Source organism: Equus quagga, chromosome 3 (assembly GCF_021613505.1).
Source record: "Equus quagga isolate Etosha38 chromosome 3, UCLA_HA_Equagga_1.0, whole genome shotgun sequence".
NCBI lineage: Eukaryota > Metazoa > Chordata > Mammalia > Perissodactyla > Equidae > Equus > Equus quagga.
The window spans coordinates 124,677,877-124,703,106 of record NC_060269.1 but is presented as its reverse complement, the minus strand read 5'-3'; the positions used below and the strand labels follow the sequence as shown (position 1 = coordinate 124,703,106).

At 42.7% G+C, this 25,230-nt stretch overlaps 1 long non-coding RNA gene across 1 annotated transcript; it reads left to right on the top strand.

Moving 5' to 3' along the window:
- The first annotated feature begins 22,036 nt into the window (after window positions 1-22,036).
- On the top strand, window positions 22,037-24,571 carry LOC124237454 (uncharacterized). Its single transcript, XR_006888008.1, has 2 exons — window positions 22,037-22,447; window positions 23,737-24,571. It is a non-coding gene; the product is annotated as an uncharacterized LOC124237454 (long non-coding RNA).
- Window positions 24,572-25,230: the final 659 nt, after the last annotated feature.

Here is a 25,230-nt window from a genome sequence, read left to right as displayed (position 1 = left end):
GATGTTCAGCAAAGCTGTAGCTGCCTGAAAACAAAAGAGTGCTTTCAATCCACATGTATGGAAGAGCTGGTATTTTATAAGCCACAGCACTAACTACCCCTCAGACAGGCTCAGGTAACTTCTCTTAACTCCACATATTTTACAGCGTCTTTTAAAATGGATTAGCCACATCATAGAGCAAACCCATTTCTCTAATGAGGTTCTGAGCCATACTTCTTCTGGAAGAAAGAAGCTTCTCCCTGCCATCTGAGTTAACACACGCATTATTACCCAGCCTCATGAAACAAAGCCAGCAAAAGGCAAACTGGGCAATTGTAAAAGTCATTTTCTAATAATAATTCATTGCTAACTTCCAGCTAAATGCAGCTGGCTCTTTGGTGGGCTGGACAGGGGCCAGGCTGTAGAGAACGGAAGCAAAAGCAATGTGTGGTGAGGTGGCATACTTCAGCTTGAAACTGAATTGCTGGGCTTTGGAGCTGAAAGGTAAGCCTTAGACACGACTGGGCACAGAAGATGCAGCCAACCTCTGCTCCTCACCTCCTTCTCCCACCCCCAAGCCATGGTCCTCCATGAGCCAGTGAACGGGGAAGGCAATGACAGCCACTGCCAACTCCTTTTCTCTTAAGAATAATGTAGAATGTACCTTTAGCTTTTTGCTGTCAGTAGCTAATTTTTTGGTCACTAAGTCCTAACCAGAATCGTCTTTAAAGGATTCAACCATGAGCTTACACTGAAAAGGAGTGGCAAGGTCAGGATCCTGGCAAGCTAAGTGAGTGGTGCCGTAACTGCTCCCGGTCTCAAGAATAATAATGGCTTAATAATAATCATGGCTATCTTTATTGAGTGTTTAAACACATTCTTCTTTAATCATCACATCCACTCTGTGAGGTAGACTTTTATTATTCCCATTTCACAGATGCAGAAACTGAGACACAGAACTTAATTAATTAGCCCAAAGTCACACAGCTGGTCCCATAGTGACAGCACCTCTGATTTTCTGGACACATAAATTTTTAGAATAAAGACTTCATTTCCCAGCCTCCCTTGCAGCTAGGTACAGACATACACTAAGATCTGGCCAATGGGAAAGGTACAGTATGGGTAACTTCCTGGACCTGCCTTTAAAGTGAAGGAGCTCCTCCATCCCCGACTACCACAGCTTTCTCCTCTCCCACCATGCTCTGCTGAAATATTGATGAACTAGTGAGACATCTTGTGCCTTATATAGTCAAAGTCATCATCCTATGAATGGTAGAACAACAAGATTGAAGGAGCCGGGCTCCTGACAGCCTCATTGTATAGAGAAGCTATACCATTCCTGGACCACCTATCTCAGACTATTAAGTGAGGGAAAAAAATAGCCTTCTCTCCTATTGAAATCTCTGTTGTTTTGGATTTCTTTTATATAGCCAATCTATACCCTGACTTATTTCGTAGCTGAGCTGGAATTTGAATCCAGTTCTGCCTGAGTCTAAAGCCACACTTTTATCTACCACACAGTTCTAGTTTTAGGTACTATCATCAGAAGAACAGTATGAATTCTTAATGGGAGAAGTATTTGTAATCCCTTCTTCAAAACAGAAGACCGCCCTTTGACACGTGAGTCTAAAGGATAATGATGTCTCAATTAAAGGACCCTCTCAGTGTGAAGCGTCTATAAAATAAAGTTTCATGGCATTCCTATGGGTCAATAGGTCCAAGGGTCTCTCTGAGCTGTTCATGTTCATGGTTTTTATTAAACAAAACGACCTGAAGACCTTGCCTCTTATTTTTCTAATACAGTTGAAAGTAAGCAGGTGAGCCTACAGAAAACTTGCCATAGGTGTACTTGAGGTTAGCTCTCAGTGCTTACCCACTTTCTATACCTTTTCATCCCTCCCAGAGGTGATTTCTCCCTTAGTCTTGGTCCCTTCCTGCTGGCTCACCCTCTGTGAAAATAGGAAAGGATCTGATATCTGGAACCCATCATTGTCTGTGACATCCTGGCCTCCCTTTTCCTGTATCCTTTTCTCTTAGCCCAGCAGTGTCAGGGAGGGGCGTCCTGTCCTAGGAGGCACCGAGGACAGAAGCACCAATTTTTATCTCTTCTTGAGGTATGCAGTCAAGAGTTACTAGCTGTGGTTGACTAGCAGTGGTTACTAGCTGCTAAACATAAAGCTCCTAATCTCTAATAAGAAGAGCAACAGATCTCACAGGGCTGTTGGTTGAATTAAGCAAGATGAAACATGTGAATGAACCTAGCTCATAATAGGTGCTCGACAAATGATCATTCTCTGAACTTAATTGGCTCTCCCTTCCTTCCTTCCCTTTTTCTTCCAAACACAATAAAGTACCATCTCCACATTCCAAGCCATAATTCTTCTTATTCCACCATTCTCAATGACCTAGATAGTTTTGAGATGATGCCTTATGTCCTATAATTGTATCTTATATTTTAAATATCCCAGCACATTAGTAATTCATAGGCCTGAAAGGATAGGGGAAGGTAGTGGTTAAAGAAACCCAGACAGGGCTGTAACTATAGCCCTAGGAGAGGCTGTCAGACAAGAGCTGTGGCTTTTCATAGAAGAACTGAGCCACTGCCATCTCATGGCCCAGAAGCAAGGCAGCCAGGGGAATAAATACACCCATCTCTCTTTCTCCCCATCCTCTGATCTCAACGGATGCCTCCCATTGGCTAATCCCAACCCGAAGCTGGAGGGCAAAAGGTGCCTACTGAAGTATCCACACAGCCGGCCTCCCAGGTCCAGAGCAAGATGAAGAAGGATGGAGAGCAGATCTGGGCAAACAAAAGGCATCCAGCACAGTAATCTAGGTGCACATCATATATTTTCACACTTGGTGGGATTTGGTGGAGCCCACATAATCAAACACATTAATATTTCTGTAGTAAAACATATAAAAATTTACCCTATGTGGAATAAATAAAGAGGAAACAGCCCTTCATCACGTCAGGTACTGTTGCCAAACAAAGATGAGCCCCCTAAACCCATCAGAGCTGTAGGTAGGGAACTGAGACCCGTACCGAGGAAGTGGAGGTTTTATCGTAAGTGCTTCCGGAGTCACTCCCATGGGAAGGGTCCCCTCAGCTTTGTGTGTTCCCTCTGCCCCTCCCACTTCTACCAGGGACCACCACTCACTGTGCTGGTGGCCATGCCGGGAACTCCTGAGAACGCTCTCTAGAACACAAGTCCCAGCAGAGAGAGAGAAAGAAGGCCGTCCTAGAGCTGCCCGTACTCCCTGAGAAGGTCCCAGGAAGCCACAGTCTCCAGACCGGAAGGTCAGAGATGCTTGTGCCTTCAGAGGAATGCCACCGTGTCTTCTGGTTCTGTGTGGCTATCTGATGCAGAGAGGACAAGAGAATAAATATTGTTGACTAATTGGATGAATTAAATAATGAATTGTATCCTTTTCCTACATTGATCATCATCACCCCTGTGATCACAGCTTAAAAATAGCATATTTCAGATTTCAGACAATAAAAACATATGTAACTCAGAATCCCTCAACCCCTCTAGTCTCTAATGCTCCCAAAGTGGTCTGAATCACCATCTTGCTTAAACCGAGGGAGTTCCAGATTCTGCCCTGACGTCATTATCTCAAGAGGAAGCGTGATATTAAGAACATAGATTTTGGCATCAGACAGCCTGGCTTTGAACTCTGGTTCTACCATATACTGGCAGTCATTGTATTTAATATCCCTGTGCCCCAGTCTCCTCATTTGTAATATGGGGATATCACTTCAAAGGGCCATTTGAGGATTAAATAAATTAATGTATGTAAGGCATTTAGAAGGGTGCCTGGCACGTAGAGAGTACTACATAAATGCTAGCTATCGTTATCGTTGGTATCTGGGCCTGTCAAATAACCCCACAAAGTACCCTCTCTCCAAACCAATCGGCACCGAAGAGAGAGATCAGGCTCCATCAGCAGGTACACAGTGCTTTCAGTCTTCCAAATGGCAGTTTTCCAGGTTGCAAGAGGTCCAGATCTACCCCAACAGGCACCCCGCTATATCATAAGAACAAGAAAATAGTTCAAGAGCTTTACTGATTTTAGCAGGTAATTAGCATTTAGAGAATTTTAAAAGAACAAAAGGAGAAATTGACCATCTGGCAACAATAGTCCTCTCAATGTGTCTATCAAAGGCATGGCCCTTGACCCAGCAAAAGTCTAGCAATGATTAGCAAATCATAGACTGAGTCTGTAGATATTTGGGTTTTCATCCTACAGTTTATTTATTTAACCAATAACTGTCCTCCTTCTGAACAACTGGAAGATCATTAAAATAGCATTTGTGACAAAGTTTACCTACATTTGTTCTATTCTTCCCAGGTCCAATTTGTGTAAGGTTTCCTCTTTTATTAATAGCTTTCAGAAAACGGCACCCTTTTCGACAAGCAAACTTTTACTGCAAACAGACACGTCAATAGACATAATCCTTTATCATGCTGACCAAAAATTTGCACTGGGTAATTTTCGGATGTACACTGTCATGTTTCCACCCACCTGCAACCAGCAGGGCATTGTACCGCTAATATGTCATAGGGCACCAAAATAAAAACTTCTGTGAATTGAAAGAAAAGATGAACTTTGCAGACTAGGACTAGGAAGTTGTAGAAAATTACCTGTTTTTCTTACAATTGCCTTGGGTACTTTGTATGGAAGGAGCACAGGTGTGGATTGAGAATCGCTTGTTAAAATGTATTGGTCTCATCCCTTTTAATTCAAAGGAGGTAATATGAAATTAAAGGAACACACATCCTCCACTAGCTAATAGTTTATCCTCTTAAGCAGCAAGTCACTGCTAACATTATTTATGCCTCTAGAATCTTCAAACTTCATTGGCATTTTCTCTATTGCCAGAACAACTTTCTAACTAACCCCATAGCAGTCAATTGTGTGACAGCTTCCAGTGGGAAGCCAGGTCTGAAAATCAAATCTAAGATAAAGGTGTCTCATGGAGACACTTACATCAGGCCTGACTCCTCACTCCGTTGCTAGGTATGAGGATCTGGGCACCTGTGTTTCTAAGAAAGTTCAACATGGAGACTCCCAAGTTCATACAGCTAACAAAGATTTCACACTTAGTCAATTTCCCTTTGCTCTCAAAACCATATCTCCTTTCTGTACTTTTTTTCTCATTTTACTCAAATCAGGAAGTATTTACTTTACACAAAACTTCCCCATCATTTCACTAATGAGGAGGATGGGGTAATGAGAAGAACTTGAAAGTGGGGAAGGGGAAAGTTGGAGTGTTGTGGTGGGACAACCTCACCTGCCCCCTGGAGGGACAACCGTTGTCTCAGTCATTCATTTGCAATTTGGCCTCTAGGAAGTCCACATCGATAAATATTTCCTTTTTAACCCTCCAAATTCCAAGATCTCTAAACAATTTCTATCTTTCTCTTTCTCACTCTCTGCTTGTAAAGAATTTGTTACTTGTAAAACAAAATGATTCAGAGATAGTTTCTACAATTACCTCAAAAAAAAAGAAGAAACTACAGCTGTCAAAAAGCCAAACTGGGTTGATCTTCCAAGCAGACCTGAGATAAAAGGGTAGTTCCAGTTTCTCTTACTAAGATTAGGAACTGAGGTGTGAAGGGTGACAGCAGCGATGTTCCCTCTGAAAGCCTTTCAGCTCTTCTGTAGACCACCTTGACTGCAAATGCAAATTCAAACGGTCTTCATTAGGAAGTATTAGTTCCCTTTTTAACCTCAAGCATCAATGCCACATGTTATAGGCAATTACTATAATTGGACCCTGGGTGGACAATACATCAATATAGCAGGCTGTTGTTTCATGGGTGTGGTTGTAAGGGCATCTACCCTCTGAAATTCCCACTGGTGAGGTACTTTCCTTAAATGAAGACAGTTTTTCTTTTAGTATTTAAATATATGTGTTGGAGATTTCATTAACCACTGGTCATCCTCTGGCTTCCCTTCGGTTCCTTTAATTATCATGGAAATGAAGACACCTGAAGATTCTATCTCCAATTCCCATGGCCCCACAGGCCTCATCATCCCTGACTATTGCAGTAGACACCTAACTAATCTTCCAGAACTCGTCTCACTTTCTAAAGTTAGAGTTATTGTTAAAAATCACAGATGTGATCACGTCAATGCAGGATATGTTCCGGGCTCCATATTTTCACCATCAAGGCCTTCATAATCTGCCTCCTTTGTAGCCTTTCCCTCACCACGGGTGCCTGCACTAAGATTATAGAAAACCAGTGAACCTAAATCACTGCTCCCATTTATTCATGTGGTTTCTTTGACCTAGAATTTCCTTCCTTACTTTCTAACACTCTAGCCAATCTTCCACCAGTCAAAATTCAACTGATTCTTCAAGCCTAGTCAAAATGCCAATCCTTTGTAAGCCTTCCAAAGCCCCTTTTTCTTCCTTCTCCCCATCAACCACTGATGAGTCTATTTTTCTAGACATCCAATAAAAGATGATGTATTAAACCAATGGTTCTCAACTCAACAAGCTCTCCCTCCCCATTCTCCCCAGTCCCTTACAAAGGACATTTGGCAATGTCTGGAGACATTTTTGGTTGTCACAACTGAGGGTCGGAGCTACTGGCATCTAGTAGGTAGAGGCAGGGGATGCTGCTAAACATCCTACAACACAGAGGGCAGCTCCTTCCCTCCAACAAGGAATTGTCTGAACCCAAATGTCAACAGTGCTGAAGTTGAGAAACACTAGATTACACAAATGCATTTATTACTGCTCCATCTCCAAGCCCCCTTCAATTGACAGTCAAGACAAAAAGATCTTTAAAAAGATCAAAAATAGAAAAAAAACAAAGTATAGGAAACAAGACAACAGTGGGTCAGAGATGTCCAAATTTTTGCAGATGGAAAGCAGACCGTAAAGTTGGTGACTACCTTAGAGTAAAGAAACCATTCAACACCATAGGATTTCACTCACATGTGGAAGATAAACACATAGATACAGGGAACAGACTGGAGGTTGCCAGGGAGGAAGGGGACAGGGGGAGGGTGAAAGGGGTAAAAAGGCACAGATGTCTGGTGATGGATGGAAACTAGACTTTTGGTGGTGAATACAATGCAGTCTACACAGAAACTGAAATCTAATAATGTACACCTGAAATTTACACAATGTTATAAACCAATGTGACCTCAATAAAATAATAATGATAAAAAGAAACCATTTAACCTAAATCACTTTTTTACTCATTTGCTAATGTGGTTTCTTTGATCTAGAATTTTCTTCCTTACATTCTAATACTCCAGCCAATCTTACAACAGTCGAAATCCAACTGATTCTCCAGGACCCAGTTAAAACACCAATTCCTTTGCAAACCTTACAAAGCCTATTTTTCTCCCCTCTCTCAATCATCCACTGATGAATATTTTTTTCTAGACATCTAATAAAAAAAAAGATGAAGAAAACTGAAAGCTAATTGTCTTGGGGTCAGGGGATGGTGCCCAAAAAGAAAGCCCATTCACATCATAGCACCCTGGAAAGACTCAGGAACTAGAAGCCTCAGTTCACAATCATGCAGTGTTGGGCAGAGCTGGAAATACCAGGACTGGTTCAAAACCTTAATGAAAAGTAGTTAAATACTCAGATTCCTACCTTCACCCAGAAGAGTGAAGCAGTTCCCTTCCCCCACTGGGCTTATTCTCCAGAGAAATCAAGCTGGAAGATTCCGTGGAGGACAGAGGAGGGCGAGGTGGGCGTTGCCTGTTGAAGTCAAGGGGGTTAAGTACACACTGAACAGTGAGACCCATACGCCTGCCCACTTTTGACCCCAGATATTTCTACTCCAGAGAAATAGAACTTTCAATAATAAACACTTAGAACTACAGGCATTTATGAGTCCCCCTCCCACCTAGTCACCTTTTGGTATAGCCCACAAATCAACAAATTCTGTGCAGAAACACAGAGCTTTGATCAGCTTTTTAGCGTCTTGCTCTTACCTATTGATGGACAATCAAGGATCATCAGAAACTTGAGGAAAACTAACGCAAAAGACAGAGACCAAAAACCAACCAAACAAACAAATGGAAAAGGAACTCAGAAGAAACAAACAGTGTGGGTAGAGGGAGCAAAAGACAACTTGAAAATGACTCTACCAAGACTATAGAAGATATGAACAGCACTACCCACCAATTTGATCTCATCGACATTGTGGAACTACATCAAACAAGTGCAGAATATACATGTGAAAAAAAGGTTCAGAGAGGAGTTTGGGAAGTTGGGGGTGGAAGACCAAGCAGCTGATGGCCGATGAGGCAATTAATTGGCTGGAGGTGTGGAAAACTAAGTGGTCAACAAGAGTTTTGTTGTTTGCTACATGGTGTACAATGTAAGTCCTTTTCTCCTTCTCCTCATCAAATTCTCAGTAAGTCTACATTACTCCAAGCTTAATAAATTATTCTACATTTCATTTTGGAGGGATGAGAACATATTGACAAAATTTGTGGTTGGCTTGGGGTGAAACCAGGGCTTCCTGTCAGAGGTCAACCATACTTGGGCTATGGTTCTGAGTCCCACCCACGATCTTTAAGGCAGTGGAGTCAGATTCAGCTCAGATTGAACTGTCCTCTGAGAAGAGAGCTAGGTGGGCACCCTCAACCTGATGGCCAGAGAGAGAGGAGGCTGGACTGGCACCATGACAAAGGTCTTCAAATGTACCACACTGGCAGAGGGGAGCTGTGAAATGACCCTGGCTTTGACATGACTTTTGAAGGTCATCCACAAGTGTCAGTGTATGAGAAGTGCCAGTGTGCATGATGTTAGGTGCACTTTCTCCAAGAAACTCCCTCACAAAATCCAGGCTGCAGGATGGTGTTTAAGCTAGCCTTGATGGAGACACCTAAGACCTTGAGAAATTGGATTCTGTCCTGGAAGGTGAAAGGAGATCTACTGCAGAGATGAATTCCACTCCTTAGCCCCAGCCTCGCCTGCTGCTGCAGGGTTACCTGGAGCCTGGAGTCCTTTAGTGGGGCTGACTTTCCAGCAAGCACTGCCCAAAGCTATAGACGCCTGGGGAGAATACGAGGCCAAGGACTGCAGAGGAGACCTTGAGTTGTGAATTGACCATGGAGCAGAAATGCCATAGACCCGGCCAACCCCAGGGGTGGAAAAGCAACAAATTACCGGAAAGTTTGTGAGGTTCTAGTATTAGGAATTATATGAGGCCTCAAAGCCACAAAATCTCTCTGCGGTAGAATGCCTGCTGGCCCTCAAACAGGCATCCAGTGGTGTGGGAAGTTGCTGGGATCTATATGGCAAGTTTCTGGCCACATATCAAGAGAAAGGCTAAAGACACCTCTGTGTCAGACTCGAAAGACTTTGCAGCTCCTAGGCTGTGTAAACACAATTTTGAAAGTCAGGCCTAAGGAAGTGTTAATAGCAAATAGCAAAAAAAAGTGAGACTTCATCAGGGAACAGGGAGGCTCCCAGATTCCCCCTGACAGTGAAGTTAATTTGGGAGGAGGAAGTGACAGGTGATGGAAAGGCTACTTTTGGGGCACAAGACTGAACACTATGGTTCAGAGGCACCTATGTGGGTTTAGGGACTGGGGGTGATGAGGTACGCCTCAATCTGCTGAGATTCTGACACTTGGAGTGAGGCCCCCCCGACGACTGTCCCCACCTACTTCTGATGTGTCCCTTCCCTCCCTGCAGCACCTTACTCCCTGGCCTTCCCCCTGCCCTTTGGTATGCCAGCTCATTCCCTCCTCAGGGTCTTTAGATTGCTCTTGCCTCCTCAGATTCACTGAGAAGCTCGCCTCTCCTTCTCCCAGGTGGACTCCTCTTGGGATCCTGCTCCCTTACTCAGCCCAGTTGTTCAGATTCAGGAAGGGTCAGTGTCCTTCCTGTCTGAGTACCTCCCCACCCCAGCCTGGCCAGGCAGGAACCCCTCTACATCAAGCCAAAGCTGTGTCTTATTTTCTCTTCCCACACTTCTTACAGAGAAAAGTCTGGTAGATTAGGCAAAGGTGGCAAAATTTGCCCACTAGAAGATGTAAACACAGAGAAAAGGACCATAGTTTCCTTAGCAGCAGATTAAGCTCCTAGGAAAGACCTACTTTCGTTGGGTCAAGGCTTTGGCAAGCCAGTGGAGGCTGAGCATCTGGGAGCTGTGGGTTGGCAGCCCTACGATTGACAAAGCTCAACAGAGTCAAGAAAGTGGCAATCAGGAAGCTACTTGAAGAAGGGGCTGAAAGGAAGAGCCAGGTGAGGAGGCTTCAAAGGGACAGAAATCTGAAAGGTTACTGATTAAGTTGTTTACTGTTCGATGTATGATCGAGCCCCCCTCTGCCATCTCCCTTTACAATCCTCAGTTAAACCTAGATGGTTGGCTTATGCTGCAGAAGAGGATGGAACACTGAGCCCTGCTCCAGGGCTGCCCCCGGGGGAGCCACACACAGCCTACACGGGTCACTGGGATCCATCTTGGGGGAGGAAGTTCACTTTCTTCATTTTTGTCATTGACAGAATCCTAAAAAATAGATAAATCCATGAAGTATGTGGTCTCTTTTTTCATTACATACAAATGAAAAATAATCGACAAATGAAATATACGGAATGCTATCGGAAGCCGCGCTGACAATATTCGCTGGCCCTCTGTGTTAGTTTGCTAGGGCTGCCGAAACATGCCCCAGACTGCGTGGCTTAAACAACAGAAATTTATTTCCTTAAGATTCTGGAGGGTAGAAGTGTGAGATCAAGGTGTCTTCAGGGCTGGTTTCTTCTCTCCTTGGCTTGTAGTTGGCTGTCTTCTCCCTTCGTCTGTACACGGGCTTTCCTATGTGTGTGTCTGTATCCTAATCTCTTCTTATCAGGATAACAGATTGAATCAGGGGCCACCCACATGACTTCATTTAACTTTAATCCCCTCTTTAAAGACCCTATCTCCAAATATTGTCACATTTTTAACATATGAATTTTGAGGGGACACAATTCAGCCCACAACACCCTCCAAGCAGAGCAACTTCTTTTGGCCTATGTTACTGGAAAAGGCACTTATTATTCTCCAGGTCATAACACTGCATTTGTTGCTTTTCTTCTATCCTTTCCAGAGATTTCCCCTGTGTAATCCCCTTTCTAGAAATGAAAGCTCATCCTTCTAAATCTCCTATCACCACTCAGGACCATCCTTTCAGAAACAGACCTTCTGAGAAATACACGCCTCCAATACATGCCACAGGCTGTTTTGTTTTGTTTTGTTTTGATTTGTTAATCCTTTAGAAAAAGCCAGAAAACCTGAAACGTGTCCATCTTTGCAAACAAGTGCTGTCTTCCCCATCTTTCTCCAGACAGTCTAATCTGTTGTGACACTCTTTCAGCCTCTGCCCCAACCCCAATCCCAGCCTGTCAGCATGGGTTTGGGGACTTATGTGAGAACACCCTGGAAGAGTTAGAACACAAACCCTGTTTCCCGCACACTGCATAAGAGGGATGAAGACAGCAATTTGCGGGGTCAGGGGGAGCAGCCCCTAGAAGGAACAAGCACAGGTGGATCAATTCTTGATCTAAGCACATTGGAGAGCCCAGAATTGAGAAGAGAATGAGAACAGCTTGTAAAGGAAAGGTCCTGCTTCCTGGAAACACCACCTGAGTTGCGAGGATTTCACTCCACTTGTCTCCTTACAAGAAACCTACACTCTAACCATCAGCACTTGCTATTCCCTAACCTCATCGTGCTTTCCTGCTTCTTTGCCTCAGCCAAAATCCTTCCCTCTGCCTGGAATATTCTCCTTGCTGCAATCTCCACCTGTTGAATGTCTGTCCATTCATGATCAAGTTCCAATATTGCAAGAGGTCTTAATTGACCGTCACAGATTGAAACCATCTTCCTCACCTCTGAGCTCTTGAAGCATTTCATTGATTCCTCCTTCTCCTAAGGATTTGCCTAGAAATGGAAGAGGACACCTGCTGTGGGGGAAATACACAGGCTTTGTTGTGATGGTAATGATGATAAATACTTGTTGAGCATTTACTATGCATCAAGCTAAGTGGATTTCTCATTTAATCTTCACAACTCTCAAAAGTGGATAGATAGTATTATTAGTCCTATTTTGTAGAGGAGGAAACAGCAGCTCACAGGCATTTGTAACATAGCAAACCAGTAGAAATCAGGATTCAAACAGATTTGCCAACTCCGGAGCCCAAGCTCTCAGCCACTAGAGACCTGGGTCCTGAGATCAGTTATAACACCCAATAGCTTTGTGACTTTGCAGAACTCAACCTCTCTGAACCTCAGTTTCCTTGTTTGTAAAATGGAATAATAATACATTGTTGGGTTATCATGAGGACTAAATGAGATCACCTGTCTAAATCATCTGGCACAGTTTCAGCTCTCTGTAAAGAGTGGTTTCTTGGTAATTCATGGTATATATAACTTCTGGTCTCCTCTTCTAGAAAGTAAGCTTCTATAGGGTAGGAAATGAGTCTTATTTATTTACTGTTTCCCTCAGCCTCTGGAAGAATGATTGGCGCATGATATTTATCAATTGAATATGTCATTTATTTTCTTCCCTTATAATCTTTAATAACAGAGTCTACAAGGCACAGATTGTAGACCATGCTGTGCAGTGTTGAAGCATGGGCCACAACATCTTTTCTATCCCTAAAGTTCTAATCTAGAAACTATGCATGGGGAATTTTCTCTCTTCTATTTACTTCCTAAACCCCAAGATAATGGCTTGCAATAGCTTCAGTATTTTGTCTCATCCTGAGCTAGAGAGTCAAATAGGGCGACGACCATCTTGGTTTGCCTGGGGGTGTCCCAGTGTTAGTACTGAAAATCCTGCATCCCAGGAAACTCCTCAGTCCTGGGCAAACTGGAACAGTTGGTCACCCTAGAGTCAAACAAGATTCGTGATAATAATAGTGATAATTTATTGAACACATATTACATATCAGGCACCAGGCAAGTGCTCTTTGTGTGTACTCTCACCAAATCCTGCCTGCAACTCTAGAAGCTAATGGTTCTGCAGAAGCAGATGTGATAGTTCACAGCACAGATTTTAAAGAAATTCTTAGGAAAGGATTAAGCCTCAGAAAGAATCTAAGTAATTTTCCCTTTAGAGTTTTTTCCAAATAGGCTTCCTCTCACATGTGGCTTTTGGAGGGGCACAGGTGTTCTTATTTGCTTTCCCCAGAAGTAGCGGAGGGAGGAGCCAAGTTTCCTGTTGATCACATTTAATCTCACTTACTCAACTACAAGTGCTCTTTCATACATCTTGGAAGTGCAGGCTTTGCATGGCAGCATGGGACCAGAAAAATGACCGTGCAAACGGAAACTGCACTAAGCAATGTTAACAATCAATGGGAAAATTACGTTGGTTTTGTGATATTTAAAATGTTTTGTCAAAATATTAAAAACTCTTATCAAAAACTATAAATGGATAGGGAAAAAATAGTAAAACTATTATTTGTTTAGTAGATGGTAACTTGAAACATTAGAAATATTAAGAATCAGTGTTTTAGTTCTTTGTCAAAAACTGATCAAGAGGAGTGTGAACAGTGCTTGTCTTCTCATCATATAACTTACAATATGGAGCAGGCAATTTTTCCCACACCTTAGCAAATTGTCTTACCTGTTTCTAAGTTTGGATCAGCTTCCAACATTTCCTCCTTTGCACTTTCAATGTTGTAAAGAAATATCCAAGAATTCCTTTAGCGTGAAGTTTTTTGCCTGTATCACTTCCTCTCAGACATCTTCATTCATCGTTTTCATTACAACCACTTTCCACGTTTATGTCAGTAAGTGCAACTTCACTAAGTTTCTCTGGCTGCATATCCAGAACCTCTCACATTCAACTATTTTTTCTACTTATATTCAACTCAAATTCACTTCCAACATTATTCCTTTTGGTTTCCTTGCTTCACTTTCATTTTTGTAGGCCAATCCTTTCTTCTGATCATCCATTTTTGTAAAATCTCATATGGGTTTATCACTGAGAGACAAGGAAGCAACACAACTACAGGCCTTGCTGTCTGTGTATGAACTTAATAACAGATGTCCAGTGACCAATCACCAACAGACTTTGAAAGAAGTGATGTGATTATTCATGATCATATTGCACATCTTATTTACGTAGGGATTTGTGGACTGAAGAGCTAGCAGCAAAGCTTGCAATTTATTGTATTTATACAATTGCTCACAGTTAATATATCATGTAACTGAAATTTAAACTGTGTTGTTGAGCTCTGGTGCTATTTAACTGAACTGTGGGAAACTGAAATTTGTGCATATTAGAACGAGGCAAAGTGAGGACTGGTAATACTTAAATATTTCAAGTCTGCCTAGCCACTTCTGCTGTTAAAATTCCCCCTTAAAAGGAATCTATTTCCTGTCCCTGTGGATCATTTCACCTCTCTTAAAATTGTGGAATGTAAATGTCGGGGTAGTAGGGAATCAATGTTCAAATTCTGTTTAGGCCACCTATCAACTAAATAATGGACAATTTTCAGTCTTTGAAATGGAAATAACAGATAGCATCTGTTGAATGCCTCTATGTGCCAATAACCGTTAGGTATTTTGACAAAATTTTTAACAATCATCAAAACAAATATATAGGGTAGACATTATTATGCTTATTTTATGGATGAGATAACAACCTCAAAAAGATAGAGTAATTTGACCAATGTCACAGAGGAAGTGATGGTGCCAATATTTGAACATGGGTTTGTCTAAATTTAAGTCCTTGCTTTTGCTCCTCACTATTCTGCTTTCCACAATCCCTTAATAATCATTACCTGTTTATTTCCTATACAATCTTGGCATCTGTGATTCCATACATTAGTGCTATTTGTAATCCTTGGTATTGTCGCCAAAGGACCATCTAAATGCTGGACTTATCCCAGAGCTCTGGAAAATAAATCTCTTCTGACATGTAAATTTTAAAAGGGGAAAAAACCTCCATAGGTATCCTCAATTATGTTATAAAGTTTTATTGATAGCTCAAAAGGAACCTCTTACAATATTTCCCAATTTTCAGAGATGAAATGACAATATAAAGCTATTTCTCAGCTTTTCTTTTTGGTGGAGGCCATGAGTGAAGAGCAGGTTCTCCTGATCTGCCCAGGCAGACCAATTGTGTTCCTGGGAGCCTGGATGAGTGACAAATTCAGAACCTAAACACGGACTTGAATGAGAAGTCTTTTGGAATCAGGATTCAGGAGACGGGATCCAGACACCCCCTAAACCTCTGGTTCTCAGACTTGGCTGCACATTGGAATTACATGGTCATCTTTTGAAACTACTGATGCCTGGGCCCACCTCCCAGAGATTCTGATTTCATTGGCCCCAGGTGGAGCCTGAGCATTGAGATTTTTCAAATCTTCCCAAGTGAGTCTTTTATGTAGAAAAGTTTGAGAACCACTGACCTAAGTAATCTAATAAGAAAAAGTTGCCACAGATATTAATGGTATTAATTATTCGTACTTGGAGTATGTTTTTACTGCGTGAAGTTATAGCTGTAAGTGATAAGGGATAACACGTGAATCAATTAAATTAATATGAAAGATGTTTTTTAATCAAAGGCCATAGACTGAAAAATAAAATGGTATTCAATTTATGTAAAAGCAAACAAGACAGCATGTGTGTGCATGCATGTGTGTGTGCACAAATGTGTGTACCCGCAAATTGATAAGAGTCCTGAGATCGAGTTGATAGTCAATGAGAACTTCAGCCTTATCTGTAAAAGAATATATTGAGGTGTTAATTTGTAACTGAGAATAAAGCAAATTTTTAAATTTGTTTTGGGAGTTTGGGGGGCTTCTTGGTTATTTGTTTGTTTGTTTGTTTTTCTAAAGGTGTGTTTTCACTCCTTTGAGCAAGAACCTCCGGGTGGAGAAAAGATGCTGCACTCAGAGTGGACAGAGTCATCAGACAGTTGAAGATAACATAAGAAAAAGGAAATAAATAAGGAATAATTTAATTTAATTTTTATCTCAGACTTTGGCATAGGCACAAAAAAGAAGTCATTCTTTCTCCCAAAAGAAAGGACACTATTTGAACCTCTAGAGACTGTTTTGTTCTGAATCACTTTCAATGTTTTGTGGGAGAGATACAAGCTGATATTTTGTCCAACATGGAGATTTTGTTTTAATTGAAGCACTATTTAAGTGACTAAATACAGTGCAGGAAAACCTAAGATTGCAGAAGTGAGCAAAAATATGGCAAAGGGGCTTTATGGTAAAGCCCCTTATAGTGTAAGATCATAAATTATCAGGAAATTATCTAAAATGTTTGCACAGGGTGGTAGTCCTGGGTGTTAGTTATTGCCAAGAAAGAGTATCTTGAAAATATTGTAGACTACAGAACTAGAGGTAGCCCAAAAAAGCATAAAAAAATAATCATAACAAATGTCATTTACTGAGTAGGCAAAATATCCCAGCTACTATTCTAAGCATCTTGCTCCAATGATCTCATTTTGTCCTGATAAAGCAATATATTATGATCAGCCTGATTTTACAGATGAAGATGAGATTAAGTAGCTCACCCGAGGTCACATGTCTAGGAAGAGGCAGCGCGGTTCCACATGAGGGCACTCAGAGACTGACTGTACTGTACCACCTCTCGGCGGTAAGGGCAATGTTTCCCAAAGTGGGCCCTGTGGAATCCCAGGCCCGACACGAGCAACAATGGCAAAAACAACTCTACAGTCAGATTTACAGAGCAAAATTGGTTTCTCTACTAACAACATGTCTGTGATAAGTTAATACAAATTAAGAATCTGAAAGAGAGGGAGAGCACATGATTCGACTTTAGAGCTCTATTTTCACAGATCGTATCATGAAGCATGCTATGGAAAATGCCGTTTAAGGAGTTGAAGAGTTTCCTCATGGAGAAAATGGAATGAACCTTTTGGGAAGGGGTAATGATTGAGGGGATCTGGCAGTGACAGACCTGTACTTGCCCCTAAAGAGACTCAGCTGGAGGGAGGTCCAAGGCTGGGCATGGGAAGTGTGAGGGAGGAAGGGAGGACAGCACAGAAAGGAGGAACAGGGAGGAGGCAAAACTAGAAGAAATCAATGCAGCAGCTGTGGGCAACATTAAGGAAGGCTATCAGCGGTCTGTAGGTGGGATATAACGTGACACAAGGGATGAAATAAGGACGAAGACAAGAATCGTGTTTCTAGAACAAGGACAGAAGGTGCGGTATGAGCGTCAGGAACAACTTAGAAGACTTGGCTCAGGGGCTGTTGCTTGAGGCTTCAGCCAGGGCTTGGGTCCCATCGGCCAGATCACAGGTCATTTCCCGGATCTTCCCTTTTATCTGTACCAGAGTGCACGTTTATTCTTGCAGAGAACTCACCAGGAACACCCGGGGGCCACATGAAATTCTAAAACGTGACCCCATCTGGCTTCTCCTTAGTCTGCTTCTCAAGAGCACTGGATCATCAGGGATTCCAGGTTGTCCTTGTCCCACACTCCAGCAATGTTCCATGTCTTCTGAAAGGGTAGGTGCGGGACACCCATGCCTCGTCATTTTTCCCATCTGTCAGCACATACTTGTTCTCACCATTGGAAGTCAAGGCTGAACAATCTGATTCAGTTACACCTGGCTTACCGGCACTATTTACTGGTGTGCACAGCAGATTTGATTTACGATAAGTATGTCAACGACGTCAATTTGGTGCTTTGAAGTGTGGTGGGGGTAAGGAGGCGGGTGGTGCATTGTGTTTTGGAGAAGAGAGTGGAACTTTTGTCTATGTTTTTCACATGGGGAATAATTAAATTCACAGTTTGATTCCAGAGGAACCATAAAATCAAGGCAGATAAGAATCATACAAACAGACATGTGCGAGAGCCCAAGCCTTTCTCTTTTCCAGGAACACTTTGAGTTAGGGTTTTGGAAGTGAACGAAATATTTCCAAGGAAGTAAAAGCGGGCCTTCCTGGCGGGCCCTCCGTCGTCCCCCATGGCCCTTCCTCTTTTCTCCCCTCTTCCTTCCCCTTTCCTTTTATGTCAGCCCTTCAGTGGCCATTTGTAGTACTGTCAGAAAGAAGGAAAGACCTAAGCTAAGTCAGCACTCTATCTCTTACAAACTAGGAAAAAATCCTTTTAAAAAAGGTTTCAGATGAATGTATGCATATCCAGGCCTCTGTTTCACAAGGGCTCTAATGTCTGATAAAGATGGAGTTTTCAGAGATCGTGGGATAGCCCGAGTAAGGAGATTTAAAAACCCTGACAACCACCAGTCTTGTTTCATGTCATGATTGCACCATTGGTTACCCTGATGTTGAGTCAGCATTCTGCAGACCACATAAAGGTCAGGTCTAGCTTTGCAAAGTGAAAGTGCTGAATTATATTGAAACTGTAGAAAAAAATAGACCAGCCTTGCCTCGAGGCTCTAAGTATCAGCTCTGACAGTTTTGTTTTTATCTGGAATTACAGTAAACTCATTTCAGAATGGTTGAGGAATGCGGTATTCTGAGTTCTTTACTCTTCCACTTAATTGCAAGGTATCACATTTACTACCAGGCCCTTCCTCCTTTCCCTGGCTTCTGCCTAGCCTGGACGAGATCTCCTATTGGCTCCATCCACTGGCAGGCCCAGACATGCCTCAGTTTCTAGCTAGGGCAAAAGGTTAGTAGCCTCAGATACACCGTGGAGGGTGAGACTTAATAATTCAGACGTAACGTCAAACAGAATTGGATGTTGTGCACCCTGGGTGCCATGGAGCCCCTTGGAGTACTACTGTCCACCAATCTGGGGGGAGGAGAGTCAGGCAGGCCTGTGTTCAGATTCGGTGTTGGCCTTGGTCACATCGACTGCAATGCTCTAGGCCATGGTCTAATATCCTGTCTGACTCCCAAGTGTTGGATTACCTCAGCTGATGCCAATTGGTGCCAATGCTGGTCTGGACTTGGCCTGAGTATGCACTGTCCTTTGATGACTACGCCTTGGGCCACTTGGCCTCCTTCCCCAGCCCAGCTTCTGCTGCCAGAGTAGCACCCCAAGTCACTCCCTATACCCAGAGGAGCCCCAGATCTTGTCTCACCTCCCTCCCAACCAACCCCTCCACCCCAGGCTGTAGTTTCCCTTCCTCATGCCCAGAACTGCTCCTACTATTTCACATGCCCTCCATGGATGTCTAATTTTCAAAGAATGAAAAACACACAACTTAAATATGTTGAGTCTGATCATCTTCTTGATCATTTCAAAGGCACTTCGGGACCTTAGTGAGCCCTAGACTCTGCTTCCTGAGTACCAGGGCTTCTGGACAATGGAATATCCAGGAGTAGAGTTAGGAGAACGGTCTGAATGGTACTGATGCCAAGATACTCCTGAAAATTAGGTGACTTCTAGCAAATTACCTAACTTCTCTAAGCCTCAGTTTTCTTATCTAAAAAGAGGACAATTATACTTAATTCATAAGGTTTCTGTGAGGGCTAAAGATCATGTAAATAAAAGGACTTGATCAATTAAAAAATTTCTAATATCAGCTTGACATTTCCATTTCCATAAAAGCAGAGATTTGGGCTTATTTAGCTGTTCACATCCTGAATAGGTTAAAAAAGATTACCTAATTGTCAATGCACTATAACGTTCTGTTCACTGCTTGGCTCCGGCAATAGACTCTTAGCTTCTTGAAGCCACATATCATGTGTGGTTTTCTATGAATCTGCGCCAGCACCAGCATAGTACCTGCTACATGAATGTTGAATACACGACTTCTATCAGCTACATCACTCCCATAGCTAAGCCTAGGGATGGTGTCTCTGACATACACTCTTGGGTATCTCTGAAGGAGGAATTGTGCAAACCTGGCAGGATCTACAATGTGTGGGGAGAACTGTGTCCCTCTCCTATTTCCTACTTCCAGTCCCATTAAGACACGGTAAGGATGTCTGGCAAATGTGGGCGAGGTCAATAAAACCCAAGGAGCTTCCTGATGCCTCCTGTTGCTACTCTCCACACTTACACTATAGGCTGAGCCAACTGGGCCTAGGCCAAGCAGAAGGGTCAGCTGAGTGGCACAGGGACCCCTTTTTCCCACCAGTCCAAACTGCTATCACTTGACTCTCTCTCATTAAGGCACTGTGTTTCCAGGAGGCCCAGTTAAGCGAAATACTGCTTTCTATTGGATGATAATGAGGTATTCATTCATTCCTTCATTTGTTCATTTATTCCACAAACATTAATTGAACACCTACTATGTCCCAGTGACTGTGCTAGATATTGAAGAGGCAAAGTCCAGGCCCCCAAAGAATTCTGGGACTCCTGAGGGAAACAAACAAGGAAGTAGACGATGATGATGCAGCATGACAAGAGCTAGAACTGAAGAAAGCAGAGGGCTGGGAGAATGCACAGAGTCCCCGGGCAGGACTGTGCTGAATGCGGAGTGGAGGGTGAAACTCGAGACAGCGTTGGGCAGGGTGGCACTTACCTCCTTGAAGGAGGAGTAGGCATGAGGCAGGCAAATCAAGGAAGTGTGGAGAGCAAGGGGAGAGTATTCATTAGGACATGGGGACAAGACAACAGCATGTGCAAGAAAGGAAGGTTCAGGAAGTGGCAAATGGGGATCTGGTGAGGATGAACCCAGAGGATGAGATCAGGATGTGAGTTCCAGACTCCTGGGGACGGAGACTCAGGGTACTGGAACCCAGGTGGAGGTGACGTGAAGCCTTCATCTATCTCCAACTTTACACAAGGAAGCTGAGATCTGGAGACAGGAAATCACCAAGGTCACACAGCAAGTGATCTGCATAGCTGGACCTGGAGGTAGTCCTCTGGACCCATGGGAGTGAGAAGAAATCAGCTTCTCAAAATGGTAGAGAAACTCCAGGCCCCACTCTGTTGGAATCTACATTCTCCACAGTTGATCAAAGATAGTAAAGACAGCCACTGGGTCCTGCTGGTTCCGAGAGGCCCTTAATAAAAGAACTAGAGCTCTCCTGTTGCCCTCACAAAGCTTACCAGGAGGTCCTTTGCAGGCTTTAAAAGCTTGAAGCCCAGACATAGTCTCTCTTGAATGGTGGTCTTGAGTTTTTGAATGGAATATCCACACCCTGCATCTTTTTTCCTTTGAGATTCATCCTTTTCTAATATTGCTTTTACAACCCAAACAGACGTCTCTGCTGACGTTCATGAGCCCTCAAAAGGTAGAAGTCTAGGTGGCATTTACTCTTTGCAGAATTTTTCCTCCTTTTTCTTTCCTTTTTAAGAAGTTATACCCATCTTTCCAATTATAATGAATCAGGTACAAGACAAAGTAAATCATTCCGGACTTGATTTTTTTTTAATTCATAAATGTTGTGGTTGAATAAAAAGTAACTTTAAATGAAAATACATGTCACAGAACAGACGGTGCATTTCAGGTACTGCTTCTCTTTCTTCACATGAACAAAGAATATATAAAAATAGCAAATAGATATATTTTTTCTTGTTCAGAATTAGGGTTTCAGAAGGCTTAATTTCCTTTGTTCAATATATTTTAAGGATAACACATATTCACTAATTCATTTATTCATCCCTATAGGATCAGCTTCATAATTTGTGAGGCCCACTGCAAAATGAAAATGTAGGGCCCCTTGTCAAAAATTATTAAAAATTTTCAAGATGGTGCAAGCAAAGCATTAAACCCACTTTTCTGATCGTAAGGCCTTGTGCAACTGCACAGGTTGCATGCCCATGAAGCCCACCCTGCAACCACCAAATTCTGGGCCAGGCCCTGGAATACAATGGTGAACCTGAAAGGTGTGGTCTGTGCCCTCCCTCTGGAGAAAGGAGTGAAGGGAATAATCACATGAAGTCTGATGAGGACCAAGATAAGCGATGTCCCAGGTCATCTCGGAGCTCCCTCATCTCAGGTCAATGAAGAACTCCCTAGGGAAATGACATGTGAGCTGAGGATGGGTGAACAACAGGGCTTCAGCCTGGCCAAGAGTAGAAGGGAAAGGACTTTAGGCCAAAGGAAGAGTATATACGAGAAACTGGAGGAAAGGACTGGAGAATGTGGCATGCTTGAGGAACAACGAGTATCGCATGGCTGTAGCAAAGAAAACACGGGGTGTGGCTGAGGAGAAGATGGAGACATTAATGAGGACCAGCCCTAACGGGTGGTTGGATTTTATCCCAACAGCAGTCAGAAGCTCCTAATGGGTTCCTCTTAGCTGCACAATGGGTCAGGAAAGGAAAGAAATCAATGGTGTTGTCAGTGGAAGAAAAGCAGGCTGTCCTTCCTGGTTCCTGACGAAGAGCAAGGGAAAACAGGAAGTTAGCCTGCAGAGTTGCATTGGCAGGAAGTCCTGGTCTGACAAGTCATTCCGCCTTTGCTCTGGGCCACGGTCTTACTACCTTGAAACCGATGCTTCTCCATAGCCTGATCAGCAGATCGGAAGAGTAAGAGAGGCAGATCCTTCCTCTTCTACCACCAGAGCTCCGTCAGTGGAAAATGTGTTCCAGGCCTCCGGGTTTGTCCCTTAGCAACAGTGCCCATGTACTTGGTAAGTTGGCAATCATGCTCTCCATGAAGCCACCCATTGTTGGCAGTTATGTGTTGACTAATTTGCCTTCTCTACCAGACTATGAGCTGCTTGAGAGCAAGAAATATATCTCACTCATCTTTGTATTCTAGTTCCTTAGAAAGCCATAAATGTATTGGTAAATTGAATTAAATTACACTAAATATATTTATGCTCAGGTATATTATGCATGTAGTCACCTGGGGAAGACTGAATCTGAAAACTATTAAACATATAATTTTTATAAGGAAAAATGCCTTTTAGGTTCTGAGCCATTGGCTTTACAACATACTTTTGGGACCTAATATTTTTCTAATTCGGGGGCTGTCCAGAAATTATCAAAGCATATGTTCATTTGATTACAAGCTTCTTCACAGACAGAACTATGTGTTTTTCAACTTTGATCTCCCACAGGACACGACATATAGTAAGTGGCTCATTACTCAATGAGTGTGTAGATCACGCACACACATACACAGCAACCATGCACATTTTTTTGCACTATTAGAGGGGTTCATAAGTACAGATTCACATAGTTTTCTCTGTTTAAATGTACAATAAAAGTATAAACAGGAAAGCACACCATAATTTATATGATACATACCAAAGGCATGGGAATGTTTAGTTATAATGCCTCCAGAATCATAAAGGTGGATGATAATATCAATTATTTAGTAGAAGCATTTCTCCGTGTGATGTTTATTTAAAAAAAATATAAGGAGGAAATGGAATGAAAAGCTTCATATCTTCAAACTTTAAAATGAAATGTGAATGATTTAGACAAAATGCTATAACTGTAAAATCAATTCAGAGAGGAAATGTTCAAGAATAAGTGATTTTCAAGAAGTATGATTTATGATCTGACATCAGAGAAGGAGTCGAACGCATGGAAGAACTGCCCACCTCTGAGTGCTATTCACCAGCCAATGGGAGGATGTTTGGTGAACCACTTATAACCAGAGAGCCAGCGGAAAAACAGGGGCGGAGTTTCTGAGAAACCAGACAGAACTGGGATTTTCTCAGCTGTGTTTGCAGCTTCGCTTAGGTCCTATACAAAGTCATCTCTAACATGTAATAAACACAGATGCCATTTTTCTTATAGCTCTTTAGTCTCTGGAATACAATCCCCCATCTTGTCACTGACCAGCTTCTCCATCCTCAGGAATCCTTTCTACCCCTCCTCGTTGGTCCCTGGGATCCCCAGTGATCGCCAGACTCTGCTGAACTCCCCCATTACCTGGTCACTTGCCTCTGTCTCCCCATTCCTGCAGCCTCCCGGGAACCAGCATAACAGCCCCCTTGAACACCTGCCCTCCACTGGAAGACTAAGAGAATCATTTCTTTAAGCTGGAGGAGATCTTGGAGATCATCTGACGGAAGAACCGGGAGAGCCGCAGTGACTTCCATGACATCAGAGAGCTATTATAGCTGCAAAGCCAGCATAAGAACCTTACTCTCCCATCTCTTGATGCCACCTCCATGGCTTCTCTGTGTCTAGCCCAGGGGCAGCAGGTACAATTGGCTTCCCAAAGAAGGTTTTCAAAAATTTCACGTATTAGCATTTGAACTCCAGGCCACTCTAAAAGGTAATGTTTAAACCCACCTGGTGCCTTTATTTCCCAGGTGGAAATAATTTGAATGCTTCCTTGTCTTGACTCATCTTTATCCATGCATGTACATGATTTTTACCTCGTGTAATCGGTACACACGCTTCTCAAGCTGCTTGAGTTTCATTTGAATGATCACGTGTAAACATTTTTCCAGTTTTCTGGGGCAGTGCTGCGATAATGAAAACGTTCAATACCTGCATTTTGACGGTAGCCACTAGCCACATGTGGCTCTTGAGCACTTGAACAACTGAGGAACTGAATTTATCTTGTTTAGTTTTAAGTAATTCAAATGCAAATTTAAATAGCCACTTGTGGCTAGTGACTCCAGTATTGGCTAGCATAATTCTAAAGAGTCATCATACACGTTTCTTACAATGGATGCATATTATTGTATCGATATCTTGGTTTATTTTACCGTTTCTCTGTCCTCGAACCTTCAAAAGGCTTTTTGTTTCTGCTATTGCAGCAAATATAGCATTATGTACAGTTACACATACATCGCTATAAAAATTGTTGCTCATGCGGCATTTTTCTTCCTTTGATTTATTTGTTTAGTTTAACCTTCTGCAAATGAAATTACAACCAGGTAGTATTTTGACTGAGATAGTCCTCAAAATCCCCAAAGGGCCGCCAGCTGTCTCCCTTATCCTCCCATTATATACCCTTGGGAGCAAGAACTCTGTCAAGAATCCAGGCCTTCCGTTCTTAAGCCTCTCGTGGGGCCCCCTCATCCCTTTCTCCCTGACTCCCCATCACCCTCTACTCCTGCTTTAGGGCTCCTTTCCCCCAAGCCAGCTTTATCCTTTTTTATTGTTGTTAGGAACAAAGACACAGGTCATTTTGATTTAAAGGATTTGCTGCTAATCCAGACAAAATAGAAAGCACAGGGATATTTCAAAAGTTCAGAGTCTGGGACATATCCCCTGGCCCCAGTCCCAATTCTCTGCAGTAGAGGGTCTTCCAATGCAGTGTTTGAAGCCCGAGAGGTCTGGTGACATTAGTTTCCCTGAGCCACCTCGACCCACTATGGTGCTTGCCCTATACCCCCAGGCCCGAGCCTCCCATTCCATGGTCATCTTGACAGAGAGCATACTCAAGAAATGCTACAGAGGGAATATAACCGCATCAACTAGAAAAGATGAGCAGACCACTCTC